The sequence below is a fragment of the Pelophylax lessonae genome, assembly GCF_965119305.1.
Source record: "Pelophylax lessonae genome assembly, chromosome: 8".
NCBI classification, from domain to species: domain Eukaryota; kingdom Metazoa; phylum Chordata; class Amphibia; order Anura; family Ranidae; genus Pelophylax; species Pelophylax lessonae.
Genome location: NC_138775.1, coordinates 6,799,054 through 6,809,756, shown reverse-complemented (window position 1 = coordinate 6,809,756; position 10,703 = coordinate 6,799,054).

Here is a 10,703-nt window from a genome sequence, read left to right as displayed (position 1 = left end):
ACGACACCCTTCTCCAGGATCCTGCTATCCTGGAGGAGCTCGGTGTTGAACTGAGGAACTTCTTCGCCTCTAATGTCACGACGGACAGCTCGCCCGTGATGGTCTGGGAGGCCCATAAAAGTTATATGCGAGGGGTTTTGATCAAGCTCGGATCCCGGAGGAAGAAGGAAAGGAGTGCTCAAATGTCAGATCTCTTGGCGAAAATCGGAAACCTGGAGAGGGTCCACAAACGGTCCCAAGCAATTGCTGCCCTTCAGGAGCTCATTGTTCTTCGTGATCAGCTCCGAGATCTGGTCCTCTTCCAAGCCAAGGCCGCCCTAGCTAAATGTCGCCGAGCTTTTTACGAGCATGGAGACAAGTGTGGGAAGCTGTTGGCCAGGGCACTGCGACAGCAGAGATCCGGGACGTTTATCCCGGAGATCTCCACGGCGGCGGGCCGTAAGGTCCATTCGACGACAGACATAGCGGAAGCTTTCCGTCGGTACTATTCCTCCCTGTACAATTTGTCCTCTGGCCCTTCGCCGGCATCACGGGACGCTAGGATCCGGGAGATTCGATCGTATCTTACGGCTTCCGGCCTCCCCACCCTTTCACCGGAGGATGTGGAAGAGTTGGACGCACCTTTGCGCTCCGGTGAGCTTACTGCGGCCCTGGGGGGCATGCAACCTGGGAAGGCGCCTGGTCCTGATGGCTACACCCTTGCGTACTATAAGTGTTTTGAGGAGGTCCTATCGCCGCATTTCTTATCCGCGTACAATGCAGCTGGCGAGTCGGCGGCCCTACCGGTTGATTCCTTGCGGGCTCATATCACTGTCTTGGCCAAGGAGGGTAAAGACCCACTGCTATGTGCGAGCTACCGGCCGATTTCTCTCCTGAATATTGATCTAAAACTATTCACCAAGATCATTGCCTCTAGATTGGCTCCCCTGCTCCCAGGTTTGATCCACGATGATCAAGTAGGTTTTGTTACTGCCCGGGAAGCCCGGGACAATACCGCCAAGGCAATTAATCTCATACATTATGCTAATAGCCACCGTATCCCGATGTTGGTCCTGTCGACGGACGCCGAAAAGGCGTTTGATCGGGTGAACTGGGATTTTCTGCTGGCTACCATGGAGCATGTGGGTCTGGGGAAACGCCAGTTGTCGTGGATCAGGGCCATTTACTCCAGGCCCTCGGCTAGGGTGAAGGTCAACGGGTCTCTATCACACTCCCTCGACATCGCAAATGGCACTCGCCAGGGGTGCCCGCTCTCCCCGTTGATTTTTGTTCTCGCTCTTGAGCCTTTTCTGAGGACAGTGAGGGCGAATGCGGATGTGGCCGGACTGTCGGTAAGTGCAGGGGAGTCGCCTAAAGTAGCGGCATACGCGGACGATCTACTTTTCTTCTTGACACGCCCTCTCACTTCCCTCCCGAATCTCTTGCGAGAATTTCGGGTTTATGAGTCGTTATCTTTCTATAAAATTAACCAATCAAAGTCAGAGGCGCTGGCGGTCGGTTTACCGGCCTCTCTGTCGACTCTCCTTAAAGCGGATTTTCCTTTTAAATGGGGTTTGTCCCACATCAAGTACCTGGGGATTTATCTCCCGGGTTGCCCGGAGAAAATCTTCGATTGTAACTTCCCACCTCTTTTGACTCGCATCAAGCAGGACTTAGAAGGGTGGCGCCGAGGGACTTTTTCCTGGTTCGGTCGCTGCAACATTATAAAGATGAACATCATGCCCCGCCTCTTGTACGTGCTCCAGGCGCTGCCCATTAAGGTCCCATCCTCCTACCTCAAGAGGGTGAACAGGGTGTTCCGGGAGTTCCTGTGGCTTCGGGGTTCCCCCCGCTTGGCGCTGCGGGTGCTCCGGATGCCTAAATTGAGTGGGGGCATGGCAATGCCGGACGCAGTCCTCTATTACGAAGCATGTCATCTTTCTCGCATTGTAGACTGGTATCGCCACGGTTCCATGAAACAATGGGTCCGCCTGGAGCGTTTGTCAGGGGGGACTCCCTTGGAGTCTGCCCTTTGGAGCTCTGGCCCTGTTCCCAGGGACTTGGATACCCATCCGACCGTTGGACCCACGCTGGCGGTGGGCAGGCGTCTTTGCCACAACGGCCGGTTGGCGTCCTCTCCCTCGCCCCTTCTCCCGGTGATTGATAACCCAGACTTTGGGCCCGGATTGGATCAACCTGGATTTAGGCTCTTGAAGACCGCGGGGGTTCACCAAGCACGGCACTTTGTGAGGGCGGGGGCTTGGATTTCGCGCTCCCATATGAACTCTACGGCACCCTTTACCTCCTTGTCCTTTTGGCAGCGGATCCAGTTGGCTCATTTTCTACAAGCTCTTCCTTCGGCGCCTCAATTTTCGAGGCGGCTCACGTACTTTGAAGATCTTTGCTCCGACACGTCTCCCATTCGCCACACGGTCTCTCTGGTTTACCGGGCACTGGCCTCGCCGGACGAATCTTTCCGCCCCCCATTTATTGCCAAATGGGAGAGGGACCTGAATGTGTCTTTTACAGACCATCAGGTTGAGAGGATATTATTTTTCACTTACAAGACCTCCCGCTGCTCGCGGTATCAGGAAGTGGGCTATAAGACCTTGACCCGCTGGCACTATACTCCGGTTAGGCTTCATCGCATGTTCCCGACCTGCCCGGATGTCTGTTGGCGGTGTGGGGAGGAGGTTGGAACCTACCTACACGTCTTTTGGTCATGTTCGAGTTTACAGTCTTTCTGGAAGGAGGTCCTCCGCATTGCCCAGAAATTTACGGACCATCCCCTCACCTTAGACCCAGCACTCTTCCTCCTTCATCACCATGAATATCCGAGAGCGTCCTATCGGAAATCAATTCTGCCCCTTCTGTTCACGGCAGCTAAAAGCTGCATCCCTCCGCTATGGAAGCAGACACAGCCTCCTACGGTAGCCATGTGGCTCCGCAAGGTCTCTTGCCTCAATGAAATGGAAGATCTAGTAGCCACTGAGCACGGTACGCGAGAGAAGTTCCTGAAACGCTGGTTCTACTGGCATGAATTTAAATGCACTCCGGAATATACAGAGTTGCTTACCCGCTGATGGTCGCTGAACGGGGGTCGGCCGGCCTCCCCCCACTCTCCTCCTTGGTGCTCCCCTGTTCCCTTACTTCTCCACCTTGATCCCCTCCCCTCTTCTCTTTCCCTCTTTGTCTTTTTTCCTGTAGCCCTCCCTTTTCTTTTTTGGCTTTAAGCATACAGTCTATAAGTTTATTCATCCTCTATACCGCTGATGAGTACTGGCCATGATATGTTTGGCTCCCTATTAGGTTGGTCGGTCATTTTCCGGGAGTGATGCGGTGCGACACCCCTTTGGGGGAAGTACCGCCATTGGGTCCTCTGGGGTGTGCCGCGGCACTCGGGTGCGCCTGGGGGGGGCCTCCCTTCCCCGGTAGCCGGCCATGAGAAGGATGCCGGTCCGGGGGGGCGGGGGGGGTCTGCCTGAAGGTGCCCTGAGAATTTATTTATTTGTTCACTATTCAGCTCTAACAGCTAAGGCCGTTGGCCTCACAGGGGGTGTACATTATGTTCCTTATGCGCTCTATGGATGCCTTAGTGTTACGTTAATACACCTTGAACTACTGTCTGCACTGTCTTCAATTTGTTATATGTTCGTTGTACCTGGAATTTGGCTGTACCTGTTGCTGATCTGTGGTATGCTTGTACGTTTTTTTTTTTTTTCTCTCTAATAAAGAATTTAAAAAAAAAAAAAAAAAATCGCAATAAGCGTATTTTGATTGGTTTGCGTTATTGCATTTACTAACTACGGAAAGATTTAGGTAATTTTTATTGTTGTTTTATTTTAACTAGTAATGGCAGCGATCTGTGATTTTTTTTTTTTTTTTGTGGGACTGCCACATTGCGGTGGACAGATCGGACCCTTGATGGACATTTTTGACACTTTTGGGGGTACCAGTGACATTACTACAGTAATCAGTGCTATAAATATGCACTGTTACTGTCAAAATGACACTGACAGGGAAGGGGTTAACTTTAATGGTGATCAGTGGGCTAAATGTATCCCTAGGGGCGTGATTCTAACTGTCAGGGGGCGTGGCTTGTTAGATCATAACAGAGACATACGATCCTACATAGCAGGATCGCATAGCCTCTGTCATGATCTAAGGGAGAATGACAGGCGGCTGTGTTTACATCAGCCGTCTGCCTTTCTCCCTCTCCTGAGCAGGATCGCGAGTGGCTGGCGGACATCGGAGCGGGGATGCTCATGAACGAGCGGGGGCAGGAGCGCGCCTCCAGCGGCGCGCGCTCGCCCCCTACAGGCTCCTGGGCGAGCTACGTAGTCCTACGTCGGTTTGCCCAGGAGAGGCTGACTGCCGCAGTAAATATACTGTGGGCGGTCGGCAAGTGGGTAAGAATATAAAACCGAAAAAAACAAATCAAGTCTTCTTTCTCATAGTGACACTGGAAGTAGCTTCCTCCTTCTTTCCTGCTAGGACACTATAAGGGGTGCAAGTAGGAAATGGTGTACCAACGATGGAATTTCAACAAATCCTTATATATTATCCATCATATTGGGGGACTTCAATTATCCCGACATTGACTGGGAAGAGGGGACTACACACTCACAAAAGGCCTGTCTATTCACGGAAACCTTACAGGATAATCACATGTCACAGTTGGTGGACTCTCCGACTAGGGAAAACGCAGTCCTGGATCTATTGATCACTAATGACCCAGACCTAATCTCGGAGGTAGAAGTCCAGGACTACCTGGGCTCTAGCGATCACAGGATGATCACATTTAGTGTAAATAACAATATAACAAGGCAAGTGGGGAACATAAGAACTCTAAACTTCAGAAGGGCAAACTTTCCAAAATTGTACTCATTGATGGAAAGGGTAAACTGGGACCAAACCTTGGGATCACTGACCACAGAGGAAAAATGGGAATGCTTTAGGAACATATTAAGCAAATGCATCTTGCAGTGCATTCCTATGGGAAATAAATTTAGAAGAGACAAAGCCAAACCTGGCTGGCTAAACCGTAGCGTTAAAAAACTTATTAGGGGAAAAAAATTGTCCTTCAGGAAATATAAATCAGAGGGCACAGTATCGGCTTTCGACCAATACAAGGAGGCAAATAAGAAAAGCAAACACGAAATCAAGATGGCTAAAATCAACTTTGAGAGACAAATAGCGGAGGATAGTAAAAACAAAAAAAAAGAAATTCTTTAAATATATCAACAGCAAAAAAACTAGGGCAGAGCATATTGCACACATAATTAAGGATGATGGGAGGATGGTTACAGAGGACACTGAAAAAGCAACCATGCTGAATGCTGTTTTCTCCTCTTTACACAGGAAAGGGAGGGGTACACTGACCATGACTGTATGGGGTACACTGACCATGAATGTATGGGGTACACTGACCATGACTGTATGGTTAGTAGTAATACACAGGACTTGCCACTATGGCTAACAGAGGGTGAAATCAGGGAAAGGCTGGATAAACTTAACACAAACAAATCACCAGGCCCGGATGGCGTACATCCGAGAGTACTCAAGGAACTCAGTAAGGTTATATCCAGACCACTGTTCCTGATCTTCGCTGACAGTATTAGGACAGGAGATGTACCAGGGGAGTGGAGGAAAGCTAACGTGACTCCGATATTCAAAAAGGGTCAGAGGCATGTCCTGGGAAATTATAGGCCTGTCAGTCTGACATCGATAGTATGTAAACATCTGGAGGGGATGATAAGGGACTATATCTTAGAGTTTGCTAAAGACAACAACATCATCAGCAGTAACCAGCATGGGTATACATATGGGCGTTCTTGTCAAACCAATCTCTTAACATTCTACGAGGAGGTGAGCTGTGAGCTAGATAGGGGCAGACCAGTGGTTGTGGTGTACTTGGATTTCGCTAAGGCATTTGATACAGTTCCCCATAAGCGCTTAATTTATAAAATAAGGCCTGCAGGTATCGACAGCAGGGTTTGCTCTTGGATACGGAACTGGCTAAAAGGGCGTGTTCAAAGGGTGGTAATAAACAGCGCATACTCAGACTGGTCTGAGGTAGTAAGCGGGGTCCCCCAAGGCTCAGTCCTGGGACCAACCTTGTTCAATTTATTCATAAACAGCATTGAGGACGGGATCAGTAGTTCGATATCAGTTTTTGCAGATGACACAAAATTGGGCAGGGCAATAACTGCACAGCATGAAGCAGATATCCTACAGAATGACCTGGACAAAATAACGGAGTGGGCAACGACTTGGCAAATGAGGTTTAATGTGGAGAAGTGTAAGGTTTTGCACTTGTGGACTAGAAACATAAAAGCACAATACACATTAGGAGGGGAACCCTTGGGGGAATCAAAAATGGAGAAAGATCTGGGAGTCTTGGTTGATGATAGACTAGGCAATAGCATGCAATGTCAAGCGGCAGCTGCCAAAGCCAGCAGAATATTAGCATGCATAAAAAAAGGGATGTATTCCAGAGATAAGACTATAATCCTTCCACTTTATAAAACTCTGGTCCGACCACATCTGGAGTATTCTGTCCAGTTCTGGTCGCCAGTCCTCAGGAGGGATGTGTTGGACCTGGAGAGAGTCCAGAGAAGGGCAACTAAATTAATTAGGGGATTGGAGGACCTTAATTATGAAGAGCGTCTGCAATCGCTTGATTTATTCTCCCTGGAGAAGAGACGCCTGAGGGGGGACATGATAGCAATTTTTAAATATCTCAATGGGGATCTCAGCTTAGAAAAAAAGCTGTTCAGTCGAAGGGATTGCATGAGGACTCGAGGGCATACAATGCGATTAGAGGAGAAGCGTTTTAACCTCAGGCAACGTGCGGGGTTCTTTACTGTTAGGGCTACAAGATTGTGGAATTTTCTACCACAAGAGGTGGTTTCTGCGGGTAGTATGGAGGCTTTCAAAAGACTCTTAGACTTACATCTCAAGGATCAGAACATTCAGGGCTATGTGAGATGATTACGGCCACACACACCTACACAGGTTGAACTGGATGGACTATTGTCTTTATTCAACCTCACCTACTATGTAACTATGTAATTACTAATCTTCTTTAAAAACTTTAAAAATCTATGAACAATTGAGATAGGTTCACAGAAAAAAAATAAAATAAAGTAAACATCTATATAAAAAACAAGGAGATGTTAGCTGTTATTAATGTGAGCGTTGATGTCCCACTCTATATTGTGTCCCAATTCGCCTTTGGGACACACTATAGAGTGGGACATCATATAGAGTGTCCCTCCTGTCTCAGTCGAAGTCCAATCGGAGGAAACGCATCAGAAATGAGGCGTGCCGTCACGCACGTCACCCGCGATCCGCGCTGCAGCCGCACACGGGCATTATAGGAGATTCTCTCACATCAAATTGATAACGTTATGAGCTGGAAACAAGACATTATTATGTAAGTGCATTACTTTTTATTTAATAAAGTTTTAAGGGTAATACTCTATTGGCTACCATTTTATTTACATGATTTAACGGTGGAGTTAACGCCTAAGAGTCTCATCAACTGGTATTTGTATGGAAGCCGCCCAAACCTGGTCTGCTGTTAAGGGAGACGAGTACTTCCCAATGAAGGAGAGTTCTATGCACATATAGATCTTCCTCTGGTAAGAGGCTTGCTTGGCTTTTTTCACTGGAAGTTGGGAGCACTGGTTTTGTGGTTTTGTTTCACTGGAGGAGTTCATTTGGAATTAATTTTTGCACTTACCTTTATCCGCCGGGTAAGGAGGAAATCCACAAGGTGGTGGGAGTCTGCACCTATCATTTGGAATAGCACCTGTTTGATCCTTGCACTTTGATACTATATTCATTTTGCATTGCAACACATTGGAAGATTTGGAAGATTTTGGACTTTATGGACTTTTGATTTTATGCACTGTTCACTTAGTTCACTGTTGCAATATCATTTAAGATACATCACATTGTTTTTGCAGTTGATCTCGCATATTTTTAGCGCACCTAATTCGTTATGGGGGATTGTTTGTAACATTTTGAGGAAAATAATGAATTTAATCCATTTTGGAATAAGGCTGTAACATAACAACATGTGGAAACAGTGAATCGCTGAGAATACTTTCCGGATGCACTGTATTGACTGTGTGGAGTGAAGGTGCAAGGTCACTTGGAGGGGAAGTGAGAGGAAATCTCTCCAACAGGGCCAAAAAATTCAACGAAAAGCTTTCAAAGGTTGTAATCCTTTCTGCTTAAGGTTAAAACCTTTTAGACTCCATTCACACTACCGCGACTTGTCAGGCGACTGGTCAGCCTGTCAAGTCGCGGTCCATTGTGTGCTACGGGAACTGTTCTAATAGGAGCGACTCAAGTCGCTCCGACTTAGAAAAAGGTTCCTGTACTACTTCGGGGCGACATCGGAGCGACTTGCATAGACATTTATTATATGAAGTCCGTGCAAGTCGCGCCGAAGTCACGGTGCACGCGACTTCACAGGTCGCCCCCGAAGTCGTGCAGTGTTAGTGTGAACTGGCACTTAAGGTTAAAATTACATTTTAGTAAAAGATATGTAAAGGATGATTTATGTGTAGGTGTCATAGCTATGGATATATAACAACTTTTTCTTCATTTGGTTCCTGACTATCCTCAGCACATTTTTTCTGCACCATCTTCTTATACTTCCACACAAGCTCCGACACCGTCCCCTTCTTAAAGAGTTCTTCTGGTGTCAACTGATCCAAATCAGATCGAATCAAGTCCTCCATGAAGGCTTTCCTTTTCTCCTCCACCTTCTGTTGTACCACAACCTCCACTTCCTCCAGGAAGAGGCCTTCATCCCGCTTCTGGAAGTAGTACGAGAAGTAATTCTGGGCCCATGTGGACTGCGGTATGCCGTAATCTAAAATCAAAAGTATCGCCAGGCCTGCTAGACCAACAATCTGGAAAAAAAAGAAATATAAGAAAATGCATTATTTATTATTACATAAAATGTAGATATATTTATATGGAAATAAGATGTTGGGGGATTACCCCAGGGGAGGGGGCTTTCGTTTTTTTTTTGTATCCTATCAAAATAGGAAAGGAATGATATTTAGTTAGCTGGGAACTCTTTGGATATTCACGGATTTTTCACAGATGAGAGCAGGTTCACCCAGAGCACATGTGACAGACGTGAAAGGGTCTGGAGAAGCCATGGATAACATTATGTTGCCTGTAACATCGTTCAGCATGACCAGTTTGGTGGTGGGTCAGTGATGGTCTGGGGAGGCATATCCATGGAGGTACATGCAGACCTCTACAGGCTAGACAATGGCACCCTGGGATATGCTGGTCACTGCATTGATGGGAGCATGCTGGTCACTGCATTGATGGGGACATGCTGGTCACTGCATTGATGGGGACATGCTGGTCACTGCATTGACGGGGACATGCTGGTCACTGCATTGACGGGGACATGCTGGTCACTGCATTGATGGGGACATGCTGGTCACTGCATTGATGGGAGCATGCTGGTCATTGCATTGATGGGGACATGCTGGTCACTGCATTGATGGGGACATGCTGGTCACTGCATTAATGGGGACATGCTGGTCACTGCATTAATGGGGACATGCTGGTCACTGCATTGATGGGGACATGCTGGTCACTGCATTGATGGGGACATGCTGGTCACTGCATTAATGGGGACATCCTGGTCACTGCATTAATGGGGACATGCTGGTCACTGCATTGATGGGGACATGCTGGTCACTGCATTGATGGGGACATGCTGGTCACTGCATTGATGGGGATGGGATGTTACATGCTGGTCACTGCATTGATGGGGACATGCTGGTCACTGCATTGATGGGGACATGCTGGTCACTGCATTGATGGGGGACATGATGGTCACTGCATTGATGGGGACATGCTGGTCACTGCATTGATGGGGACATGCTGGTCACTGCATTGATGGGGGCATGCTGGTCACTGCATTGATGGGGGCAGCCCGGCGGTAATGGTAAGTGAAGTGAATGATAATGTGTATTATTTCAAGGGCTAACTATGAATAAAGGGGTAACTATGAATACTTTTTCAAGGCACTGTCCCTTGATTACTGAAGGCGTCAAAGTCACACAATTTTTTACCGCGTTTTTTGCCGCAAATATTTCTTTTTGCGCCCCCTCCCCCAAAAACTTTGAGCACCAGCTGCCACTGGTTGTCAGGCATGCATACAAGCATGTGAGGGCCATACAAACTACTGGGTACCATTTTGAGTTGCTTCAATGAAATTTGCTCAGTGTGTGATTCATCGGGTCTGGGGATTGTCTCCACTGGTCCAATAGGGAGGCATGTTGGACAGTGAAGGAAACTTGACCAATGGGTACACAGGCTTTGATACAGCCCCAGTGATTGACACAGACTGGTCGTCTCGGTGCATTCTGGGGTGTGGTGTAAAAGCCAGGCGCACATGTGCTCGGGGTTTTTGGCTAGTGAGCAGAGTCTGCATCAGTTGGTGTATGGTCACAGGCAGTCACTCCAGTGAGCCAGAAGGAAGGAGCTGAACCTAGGAGGGGAAGCGAATTACCACTACACGACTACAGTGTTAGGGAACCCACTGCTGCTTCATTGCACAGTATACCTGAACCGGAACCGGAAGTGAGGGTTCGTGCGGTTCGTGCGGCAAGGGAGAGAGGAGGAAGGAAGAGGAGCTGCGGGGACACGTGCGGGGGAAGCCGCACAAGGGGTGCGGG